This window comes from Lupinus angustifolius, chromosome LG03, assembly GCF_001865875.1.
Source record: "Lupinus angustifolius cultivar Tanjil chromosome LG03, LupAngTanjil_v1.0, whole genome shotgun sequence".
NCBI classification, from domain to species: Eukaryota; Viridiplantae; Streptophyta; class Magnoliopsida; order Fabales; family Fabaceae; genus Lupinus; species Lupinus angustifolius.
In genome coordinates, this window is record NC_032011.1 from 14669934 (window position 1) to 14681971 (window position 12038).

Below are 12038 nucleotides of genomic sequence, written 5' to 3' on the forward strand. Positions count from 1 at the left end.
TTCAACTTTAATACTTAAATTCAAATGATAGTGAGCACATCACGAGTTACCTAACACAACATTAATATTTAGTCTTTGGACAAACTATTAACTTGTAAGTGGTACACTCAATATAGTAATCAAACATTGATAATCAGTCATGTCAAACAATAAACCTTTCTTTGGACCGACTTACTATTCACATGGAAAGTCATATGATTATCACATATTTATTACTATAAGTATGTTTGTAATTTGTGCCAAATAGTAATCTTTCTCGGGTCGATCACTATTCGCATAAAATGCAAACATACAATTTGCTTGATATTTCATATCAATCACTAATGATACTCTTATTTGTAATGGTTAAATATTGATCATAATGCATGTCAAATAAAAATCCTTCTTTGGACTGATTTATCATTCACATATACAACTTTATAATAATCACATGTTTATCATCACATGTGTGTATATAATTCGGCCAAATATTTAATCTTCTTTTGGACCGATTAATACTCACATGGATACATATACGCACTAGCATTTGATATTTATCATGAAAAATTCACAACAAAAAATATCACTTTGACGACTTCTTATTTAACATGTTCACTTAAAATATAAAACAATTTTATTTTCTAAACAAAATCCATTTACTTGAGTTTTATTCAACATAACCTTAATCCAAAACATATTTTATTTATACCACATATAAATACATATATTCATTCTAGCCTATTGATAGCAGTGCATCATTCTCATCACAAGGACTACATTTCGAATTCCAGAGATGGTCCCTTTGAATTTTCCACAAAAAAATTGTTACCATTTTACACATGATTAAACATGGCAGGGAAAGCTATCTAAATAATGTAACAAACCATAAGTCCATTTAAACAAATAAGTCAGGTAATATACATAAAACAAGACATGTTCATATAATAAACTCATCACAAGGTACCTAGCACAACATCAATTTTTAGTATTTGGACAGAGAAATTAATTTGTAAGTGGTACTCTCAATGTAATGATCAAAAGTATAAAAAAATTGTGTCTTCAAAAGTACTCTCAATTAATTTTTAGTATTTATATTTGTTACATATATATCATCACAAGTATGTTATTATTTGGCCAAATTGTGTCTTCCTTTTGGCCAAACACAATTCGCATAAATAATCTCATACTCATTTGTGTAATTTTAATCAACTTCCACAATATAGGTTGCATCAATTAATTCAAAAATAATTATGAGACAAAAATAAACAATATGGGTCCATTATAAAAAAATTATGATATTGGAATTAAAACCTTCAGATTTGATATCTTTTATTATTAACAAATCTAATCTCATAATATAATTTCAAATCAAAAAAGATATATTACTAATATATCAACGCATAAAAATGGATGCAATCTTAATCAAATACAAAGTAGATCCAGAGTGAAAAGCATAACAAAGATATACGCAAATCAATATCATAAATTTTAAATCAAATATGATTATGTCCAACTTTAAAACATCAAGAGCATATATTCTGTATATATTTGGTTAATTATTTCATACATATATGCACTTCCAAAATACAATATATACACAATATATATTTAATTACAAACATTAAGCTTAAACGTAATATATATAGCTTAATTTCAATCCTTATTTATGTGTCTTAAGACAAGGTGAATCACATATTTATTGCTCATGATGGTAGGTACATATTTTATGCAATAATCATATTCAAAAGGAATTGAAAACAATAAGTACAATATTTAAAAATCTCGAATATACATGAGCATATTTGATCAAACCATGATTCTATATATATATATAACATATATGCATATATTCAGATTGCATAGTACCTAAATGTATAATAAATACATATTGCTTACATATATAATATATATACCTTATACATATACTTTAACAATTGCAAAATCTGTAAAGTAATAAAAGTCAATGTCCAACATTACGATATTAGTGCACATATAATATACATGTTACATAAGAGAGTCATAAAATTTAATGTAATGTTCATGCACAGATGTGAATACATACTTCAATACATGTTGCAATGACTCATAATACAAATTACTTATAATTCACATCAGTGGAAGCGAATAAAAGTTATCATCATTATTCCTAAATACCCAATTTTCATAACCAATAACGGAAGCATAAAAATTTCCAAATTTAAAAAATCAGGGTTCATAAAAATTGGGGGAAAACATCTTTAATGGAGAACCATAAAATTCTGAACCTAAAGCTCTAATACCACTTGTTAGATATTTCCTGATGATTGGTGAAATATCAATTCTAGGATCTTGAATTTTATGATTCTCACATACATATATGAAACAAAGGGTGCAATGTTATACCTGAATCCATGTTCATAGATGTGCTCCTTTGATCTACGTTTCTGAAAGAGGTTTTGTGGTATGATAATTTTCCTCAACCAAATCCATGATTCCTCTTGGGACTTGTGTTTCCACTCTGATGGGGAGAGGAGAAAACTGAATTTGATTTGGTGTGTTGGCGATCATAACCTTCCTTATGCGTTAACTTATAGAGTTCCCATTATCCCCTATGGGTTAACTTGATGGGTATCCACTCATTAAGCTCATATTTGTTATCAGCTTTTAGAAATCTAAGGGGAGCTATGAATTAGATCACTTATAATGTAACCCCAAAAATAAATAGTTGATATCATTATATCAAATATATGATGCACACCTTAATTAGAAATTAAAAATTTCTAACAAAATGATTTTGGGATAAGTAATCTTCATTCCAAATTTACATAATTTCCTTTTTGTCTCCAAAGAGGAGAATGCTCTCATCAAAGTTATTGATTTTGGTCTATCTGATTTTGTTAGGCCAGGTAATATGCTAAATCAAACCCAATATAATCACTATTAAGTGGTATAGTAAAACATATTCAAGTTTCTAACTTTCTCATATTTAACATCTTTGTTTTAGTTTATAGTTTATAATACATGCCATGGCTGACTTTATTTATTCAAACTAGCAAGTTATATATGCATTTGCACGGACGGTATTTTTTGCCGTATGGTTAAGAATATATATATTATATGTGCATTCATATGATTAAGAACATACATGTTACCCGTGCATTCGTATTGTTAAGAACAAACATGTGACCCATGCATTTTAATGGTTAAAACACATATGTTACCCGTACATTCATATTGCTAAGAATACACATATTACCCGCACATTCGTATAATTAAAACACGCACGTTACCCGTACATTCACATGATTAAGAACACATGTGTTACCCATATTACCAATGCAAGTCCAATTTTATAAAATGATTACATTTTTATTAATAAAACTACTCAACTCCAATGAACGATATTAATTATATTTCTCAGACAAAATAAAAGATAACATTTTGAAACATACCCAAATGAGGAAAAAAAGTATATAAGTCTTAAAGATGTTACTCATTTAGACAACTCCCTCTTTTCTTTGTGATTTGAACCAATTCATAAATAAAAATATATATTAATATACATAGCTGCAATAATAATAAAAAATTATCATATAATGGATATAATATTCTTATTTTTAGCTCTACTCAGTAATTTTATTTTTAAGTCACATAGAATATCAACAGATTTCTTTATGAATTGTAACATCATAGCTCATTTATTAGTAATAGGATTGAATTTCTACTATTTAAGTTTTAAAAATAATTAAATAATTATAATTGAGAACATTTTAAAGATCTATTTAAATAATTATTAGTATTAAAAATGATTATTTTGAATTAAATTTACTGTCTATTATTTTTCAAGTGATGTAGAATATCAATATAATTCCTTATTAATTGTGATATCATAACTCATTCTATTAATAATAACAATGAATTCCTACTACTTAAGTTTTAAATAAATGATCAAATGATATTAATTGAGAACGTTTTAAGATCAACTAATTAAATGCGTTCTATTTATCATTTAAAAATTTAAAAAAATGATAGATGATATTAATTGAGAATCTTTTAATAAGATTGAATTCCTAATATTTAAATTTTAAAAATAATTAAATAATATTAATTGAGAAAACTTTAAGATCTATTTAAATAATTATTATTAAAAAAATTGTTTTGAAATAAACTTATTGTCTATTATTTTTTAAGCGAAATAGAATATCAACAAATTTCTTTATTAATTGTAATATCATAGCTTATTCTATTAATAATAATAATAATAGATTCTAACATTTAAGTTTTAAAAATGATTAAATGTTATTAATTGAGAAAAGTTTAATATCTACTATTTAAATGTGTAATTCCTACATACTCCATGCAATATTTTTAAAATTCAAAAAATGATTAGATGATATATAGTGAGAATCTTTTAATAAGATTGAATTCCTACTATTTAAGTTGTAAAAATAATTAAATAATATTAATTGAGAACATTTTAAGATCTATTTCGATAATTAATATTAAAAATGATTATTTTGAAATAAATTTATTTTCTATTATTTTTTAAGCGAGGTAGAATATCAACAGATTTCCATATTAATTGTAATATCATAGTTCGTTCTATTAATAGTAACACTGGATTCCTCCTATTTGAGTTTTTAAAGATGATTAAATAATGTTAATTGATAACGTTTTAAGATCTACTATCTAAATGTCCAATTACGACATATCCTATTTAGCGTTTTAAAATTTAAAAAATAATTAGATGATATTAATTGAGAATGTTAATAAGATTGAATTCCTAGTATTTCAGTTTTAAAAATAATTAAATAATATTAATTGAATTTTTTTTAAGATCTTTTTTAAATAATTAGTATTAAAAATGATTATTTTGAAATAAATTTATTGTCTATTATTTTTTAAGCGAAATAGAATATCAACGAATTTTCTTATTAATTATAATATCATAACTCATTATATTAATAGTAACAATAGATTCCTCCTATTTAATTTTTAAAAAATGATTAAATGATATTAATTGAGAACGTTTTAGGATCTACTATTTAAGATGTATAATTACTACATACCTTATTTAACGTTTTAAAATTTAAAAAATGATTAAATGATTTTAATTAAGAATGTTTTAATAAGATTGAATTCCTACTATTTCATTTTTAAAAATAATTAAATAATATTAATTGAAAACATTTTAAGATCTATTTAAATAATTAGTATTACAAATGATTATTTTGAACTAAATTCATTGTTCATTATTTTTTGAGCGATGTAGAATATCAACATATTTTTTCCTTATTAATTTTAATATCATAACTCATTCTATTAATAGTAACAATGGATTCCTCCTATCTAAGTATTAAAAATGATTAAATAATATTAATTGAGAACGTTTTAAGATCTACTATTTAAATATACAATTACTACATATCATATTTAGTGTTTTAAAGTTTAAAATAATGATTAGATGATAGTAATTAATAATATTTTAATAAGGTTGAATTCCTACTATATCAGTTTTAAAAATAATTAAATAATATTAATTGAAAACGTTTGAAGATCCTTTTTAATAATTAGTATAAAAACTGATTATTTTGAAATAAATTCATTGTCTATTATTTTTAAGCGATGTAGAATATCAACATATTTTATTATTAATTGTAATATCTTAACTCATTCTTTGACTAATTGAAAAGAGGAAGACAACTTCGACCATATATTTGTAGCTTCATTATTAAGCTTTACAAATAAACAAAATATTCACCGCTTCATTATTCACGTACCATTCTCATAAAAGAAAGTAAAATTTAAAAGTAGAAACAAATCAACCATAAAAAATATCAAACTCAAAATCAAACCCAAGAAATGAAGGATGCGTTGCAGCTAAAGATCATAAATTGATAAAGTTCTTTCACACCTTGAAAAGATTGCATTAGACGAAATCGAATATACATAATATGAAAATTAAACAATTTGAAACTTCCAAACAATATAGCAGAAAGTCATAACAAAAAATGACAAAATGCCTTATCAGGATACCTAATGATGAAAATGGATTCAACACTGAAACCCCCCATCTATTTGAAAAATACATGTTTTGGATCAGATTTAAAACTTTAGTATGTGTAGGTAAACCCTGATGACATTTGTGAGAATCGAAATATGTTCAAAATTATATCAGTTTTTTTCTTCTTGTAAGGCTTTTATCTCTTTGATTGGTGAAAAATGAAATAAAATTATATCTACCAATGAACATCTCGTTGGATCAATTCATGAATGATGAAGTAATGAAAAAATGAAATGACTATAAAATCATATCTCGTTTGATGATAGAAGATAGTAGATCTGTCTAATAAAAATGAAAAAAAAAATGTAGGAGAAGTAGTTTGTGAGTTTCAAAAGAAGAGAAGATTAAGAAGTAAATTGGAATAAGAATAGAGAAGAAAATTAAGAAGTAAATTGAAATAAGAATAGAGAAGAAAATTAAGAAATAAATTGAAATGAAATAAGAACAGAGAGATGAAAGATTAATTTGATAAAAATAGACTATTTTTTGGACAATCCATTTTCACATATATTTATATTAAGATGGTAGGAGAAGAATATAGTGTGTGAGAGTTCACTATGAGAATATGTGGGTATTTTGGAGGGGAAAAAGTTAAGGAAGTGGTGACATGTGTCAATGATGACATGACAAGAAGCTTAAGTTAAAGAGATGATGACATGTGTCAATAATGACATGACAATGAACTTTTTTTATTATATAGATAATATACTCTAGAAGAATAAATAAAGAATCAAATACCATGTAATACTGTACAAAGTTTATCTTGTATGGTTAAGGGAAGTTGACATGCCCACATGTAACTAAGATGACAAGTCAATTTCCATTCCCTATCCAAGATAAACTTAAAAATGGTATTATAACTTTTTTCTAACAATGGAGATCAATTTAAAAACATTTACAATTTGGGGATTCATTTAAAAGGTTTTTAAGTATACAGATCAACTTAAAAATAAGCATTAACTATAAGGACCAAAAGTCCAAAACCATATTTTAACCTAATTATGTTCGACACTCAAAAGCTCCATTTATAATTTGTTAAAACGCTGTTTGAGTCATATTAAATTTTAGACCAACATACTTATGGGGTAACTACTACTTTGCTATACTAGTATATGTTAGAATTTCTGACAATTTATGAGTCACAAATATAATTCTATAATTGTGTTATGGCCATGATGTAATTATCCAAAAATATAAAATGATCTTCAGTAATTAATTTGGTGGCTAATGGCATATGTGTCATGAAATGATATAAGTGTAGATACCTTCAGGCAATTTCTGATTTGATGAAGGGACTGAATCAGAATTATGCGACTAAAGTAGTAACCACTACGAGGTTACTTTTATGGGTTATGGTCCCTATTTGTAGAGCAACAAGTTTTCAGGTGTAAAAGTTGAGGAGAATAAGGTAGGATGAGGATAGTGTTATCCATAAGCATATAACACTATCAACTCATCCATAAGGCATATAACATAAGGCTCCTCACAACACAAAAGATTACTCTCAAGAACTAAGGGCTTTCTCTCATTCCCCTCTAGAGAGAAACTAAGGAAAACCATTCGACGCTCTATCATCTGGAAGATCATCGCACCCTCATACCTTCGAAATTCCAAAATGGCTCAACAATGTATGTTCTTCATCTTCACCATGAACTCATTTGGGGTTTCTTCGGTCTGGACCATGGTTGTTCCATTTGGGTTTATGTATGGGCATAAACATTGGGTTATTGGAACAAAGCCATTGTCATAAGGACTTCCGCGTTTAATCTATGGATTTCGGATGGAGAAATTCTCCAACAAGTGGTATCAGAGCCACCCCAATTTGATTCATGTGTGAAATTAGGTTTTCATGTTCTTCCCCAAATCTGGTTTGATTTAGGGTTTTTTGATGTTCTAATTTTTGCCATGAATCAATTTAGAAAGACATTCATGATATTCCATATGAATACAAAAGGGATTTGAAATGAATAAAAATTGTTTTTTCTGCTGTTTTCTTGAATTTCTGGATGATTTTTCGAAGAACAGTGATGCAGAAATCGCACTGTTCGTCTTCTGTTGCAGTGCTATCGCTCAAGCGAGAGTGTCTCGCCCGAGCGAGAGTCTCTCGCTCGAGCGAGAGTGGCTCGCCCAAGCGAGAGTTAAACAGAAGCATTGGCTTCAATTGTGCTCAAGCAAGGAGATCTTCGCCCAAGCGACAGCTCGCCCTGAGAGTGCAAAGCGTCAAGGATTACATTAGCAACGTTTGCCTATGTTTTGATGAAGACAAGGAATTAGCTAAAGCTTGAAGATGACTCAATAATCAACATGTCGAGGGCTCAAGTGGTGTCTATGCTATTATTCTTTATTATCTTTTTAGAAGTCTAAGATGTTTGCCATAGATATTGAGTCTAGGTTAGGTAAACCTAGGTGTGAGTCTCACAAGACAAAATAAAGTAATCAATCAATTAAAATGAGACATCATCTAGAAATATATGATAATTATATGATAAGTAGGTCCATGCATTTGAATACATTGATTTTATGCATTAAAGGTATTATATTTTGGAAATCATGTATTGCATGAGCATGCATTACATAGGGAGTTTACCATACATTAACAAGTGAATTTTTACACTGGTTAATCAATTAAGGTAACCCGTTAATTGATTAACGTAAGTGTTTTCTGTTGTTTTAACAACGTAACTGAAAAACCGTTTTTGAGAGCCAAATTCTGTTTTGTATAAATACTGGCTAGTTGTAGAAACGGTTAAGCAAGAAAAAGTAAAAAAAAGAAGAGTGAAAAACACAAGAGAATAGATATAGATCATCATTGCTAGAATCTATTAGAGAGTGTTGAATTAGGAGAAAGATTAGATCATGCTAGGGCTTTAGCTTTCACATTCATCTTGCATGTTTCTTTCAAAAGCTTTCTTGCATTATTATTTTGTTTCTTGAAAAGAAAAAGATAGTTCTTTAAAGATTGTATATTTTCAGAAACCTCATGCATGAACATTCATATTAGACTAAGACGTCTTGTGAGTTCTTGCTTAGGTTTTAGGCTTTGGTTTTCATTGTAATATCCGAGTATTAAGTACTCATTCATAACTTAAAGCATTGTTGTAAAAGGATTGGGCAAATCCTAGCTGCGGTTAAGTAAGGTGCTCTTCACACAAAGACTTGGAGGTCTTGGGATAAAGAGCGATACCTTAGCTGGGGCCGAATCGCATAAGAAAGGTTTTCTTGGGAGGCGGTTTTGGGAAAGGTCAAACCAAGGGTAACGTAGTTCTTTGGGTTCCAAGAAGGGAGCGTTCAAGTTTTGTAATTGGAAGCTTGTATGTAACGTACATTGTGTTCCATAGTGAAGAAGGAAAATATCCCAAATCTGAGGGGAGGACTGGATGTAGTTTTGCAGTGGACAACAAAATGAACCAGGATAAAATCCTTGCACAACCTTTTCTATCATTTTCTCTTTTATGTTTCAATACGTTTTAATGCGAATCTGGAACTAATATTTTGCATACTTGTTCCTTGCTATGTTCTTGTTAATCTTGCACAAAAGTATCTGTTGTATATCCGTTTGTGTGTTTGTTAATAACCGTGCAAGTTGTTGTTTTGATCATTCTGTTTCTGTTACTAGTTAATCGATTAAGACCAGTTGTTAATCGATTAACTAGGCATTTTTCAGCAAGTGTGTAAAAACCAGAAAAGTGGAAATTGAGTTCCGCCACACCTATTCAACCCCCCTTCTAGGTGTATTCCATCACTAATACCTAACATGCTCAAGCGAGTGTACGAACGACATAAGGCTCGCTCAAGCGAGAACCAAACAGAAACATTGGTTTCAATTGCGCTCAAGCGAGAGTGTCTCGCTCTAGTGAGAAAGTACCTCGCCCAAGCGAGAGTACGATAAAGTTTATGGGGCTTTGGTATCATTGTGCATTGGTTTTAATTGTTATTTAGGTGTCCATTAAGGTTGTCTATTATTTCAAGTGAGCCAATTGAAGTGAGATGTCGCCAAAGTGACCTCTCTCATGGATATAACTCATAAGGAATATTAAATGTAAGTGTGTATGATTATTCATGCGAATATTAGTTGGCCCAAAGGAAAGTTAATGTTTGGCCGAAGATCATACACACTTGTGATGATAAACATGTCATAATTCTAAAGTTTTATACATTAGTTAATCGATTAAGACCAGTTGTTAATCGATTAACTAGGCATTTTTCAGCAAGTGTGTAAAAACCAGAAAAGTGGAAATTGAGTTCCGCCACACCTATTCAACCCCCCTTCTAGGTGTATTCCATCACTAATACCTAACATGCTCAAGCGAGTGTACGAACGACATAAGGCTCGCTCAAGCGAGAACCAAACAGAAACATTGGTTTCAATTGCGCTCAAGCGAGAGTGTCTCGCTCTAGTGAGAAAGTACCTCGCCCAAGCGAGAGTACGATAAAGTTTATGGGGCTTTGGTATCATTGTGCATTGGTTTTAATTGTTATTTAGGTGTCCATTAAGGTTGTCTATTATTTCAAGTGAGCCAATTGAAGTGAGATGTCGCCAAAGTGACCTCTCTCATGGATATAACTCATAAGGAATATTAAATGTAAGTGTGTATGATTATTCATGCGAATATTAGTTGGCCCAAAGGAAAGTTAATGTTTGGCCGAAGATCATACACACTTGTGATGATAAACATGTCATAATTCTAAAGTTTTATACATGTGACTGATGAACCAATCCAAAGAGGGATTCGTCAGTTGACATGCCTTATTATGAATGTTTGATCATTACAACAAGAGTACCACTTGCATTTAATATCACTGTCCAAAGACTTGATATTAATGGTGCACAAGGTATCTTGATTTGGATATACCAATGTTTAGGCACATTGATAATTTTAAGTTGTGAGCATATTTTAATATTTTGTCTTTTGTTTGAATCAACTACATCGATTGCTTCAATATCTGCGAATTTGAATTCGGTTCCGATCCTTAAAGGTGAAAATTTTAAGGACTGGAAAGAGAACATGGAAATTGTTCTTGACTGCATGGATCTGGACTATGCATTAAGGGTAGAGCAACCCCCTTCTCCTTTGGAATCCAGTGCCTCTGAAGAGAGGAAGGATTATGAGAAGTGGGATCGCTCTAATCGCATGAGTCTAATGATCATTAAGCGCGGCATTCCATAAGTCTTTAGGGGTACTATCTCGGATGAGATAAACAATGCCAAAGATTTCCTTGCTGAGATTGAAAAGCGCTTTGCAAAGAGCGATAAGGCGGAAACAAGTACTCTGTTACAGAACTTGATTTCCATGAGGTATCAAGGCAAGGGAAACATAAGGGAATACATTATGGGAATGTCCAACATTGCTTTAAAACTTAAGGCCCTTAAGCTTGAGGTGTAGGAAGACTTACTCATTCATTTGGTCTTGCTTTCACTTTTTTTGTATATTATAAAATTGATAAGAAAAACATGCTGAGCTTTTAAAATATTTTCATATTTGATTATGGAATTAGTTATCACTTTTGATTCACAAATGAATTAATTAAATTCGTATTGTTAGAATTACTGACAATTTATAGGTCACAAATATAATTCTATAATTGTATTATGGCCATTATGTAATTAACCAAAATATAAAATGATCTTCAGTAATTTAATCTGGTGGCTAAGGGCATATGTGTCATGAAATAATATAAGTGTAGATATCTTCAGGCAATTTCTGATTTGATGAAGGGACTGAATCAGAATTATTGCAACTAAAGTATTAACCACTACGGGGTTACTTTTATGGGTTATGATCCCCATTTGTAGAGCAACAGGTTTTCAGGTGTAATGGTTGAGGAGAATAAGGTAGGATGAGGAGAGTGTTATCCATAAGGATATAACACTATCAACTCATCCATTAGGATATAACATAAGGCTCCTCACAACACACAACAACACTTAAGAACCAAGGCATATTCTCTCATTCCCCTCTAGAGAGAAACTAAGGAAAACCATTCGGCGCTCTATCATCTGGAAGATCATCGCACC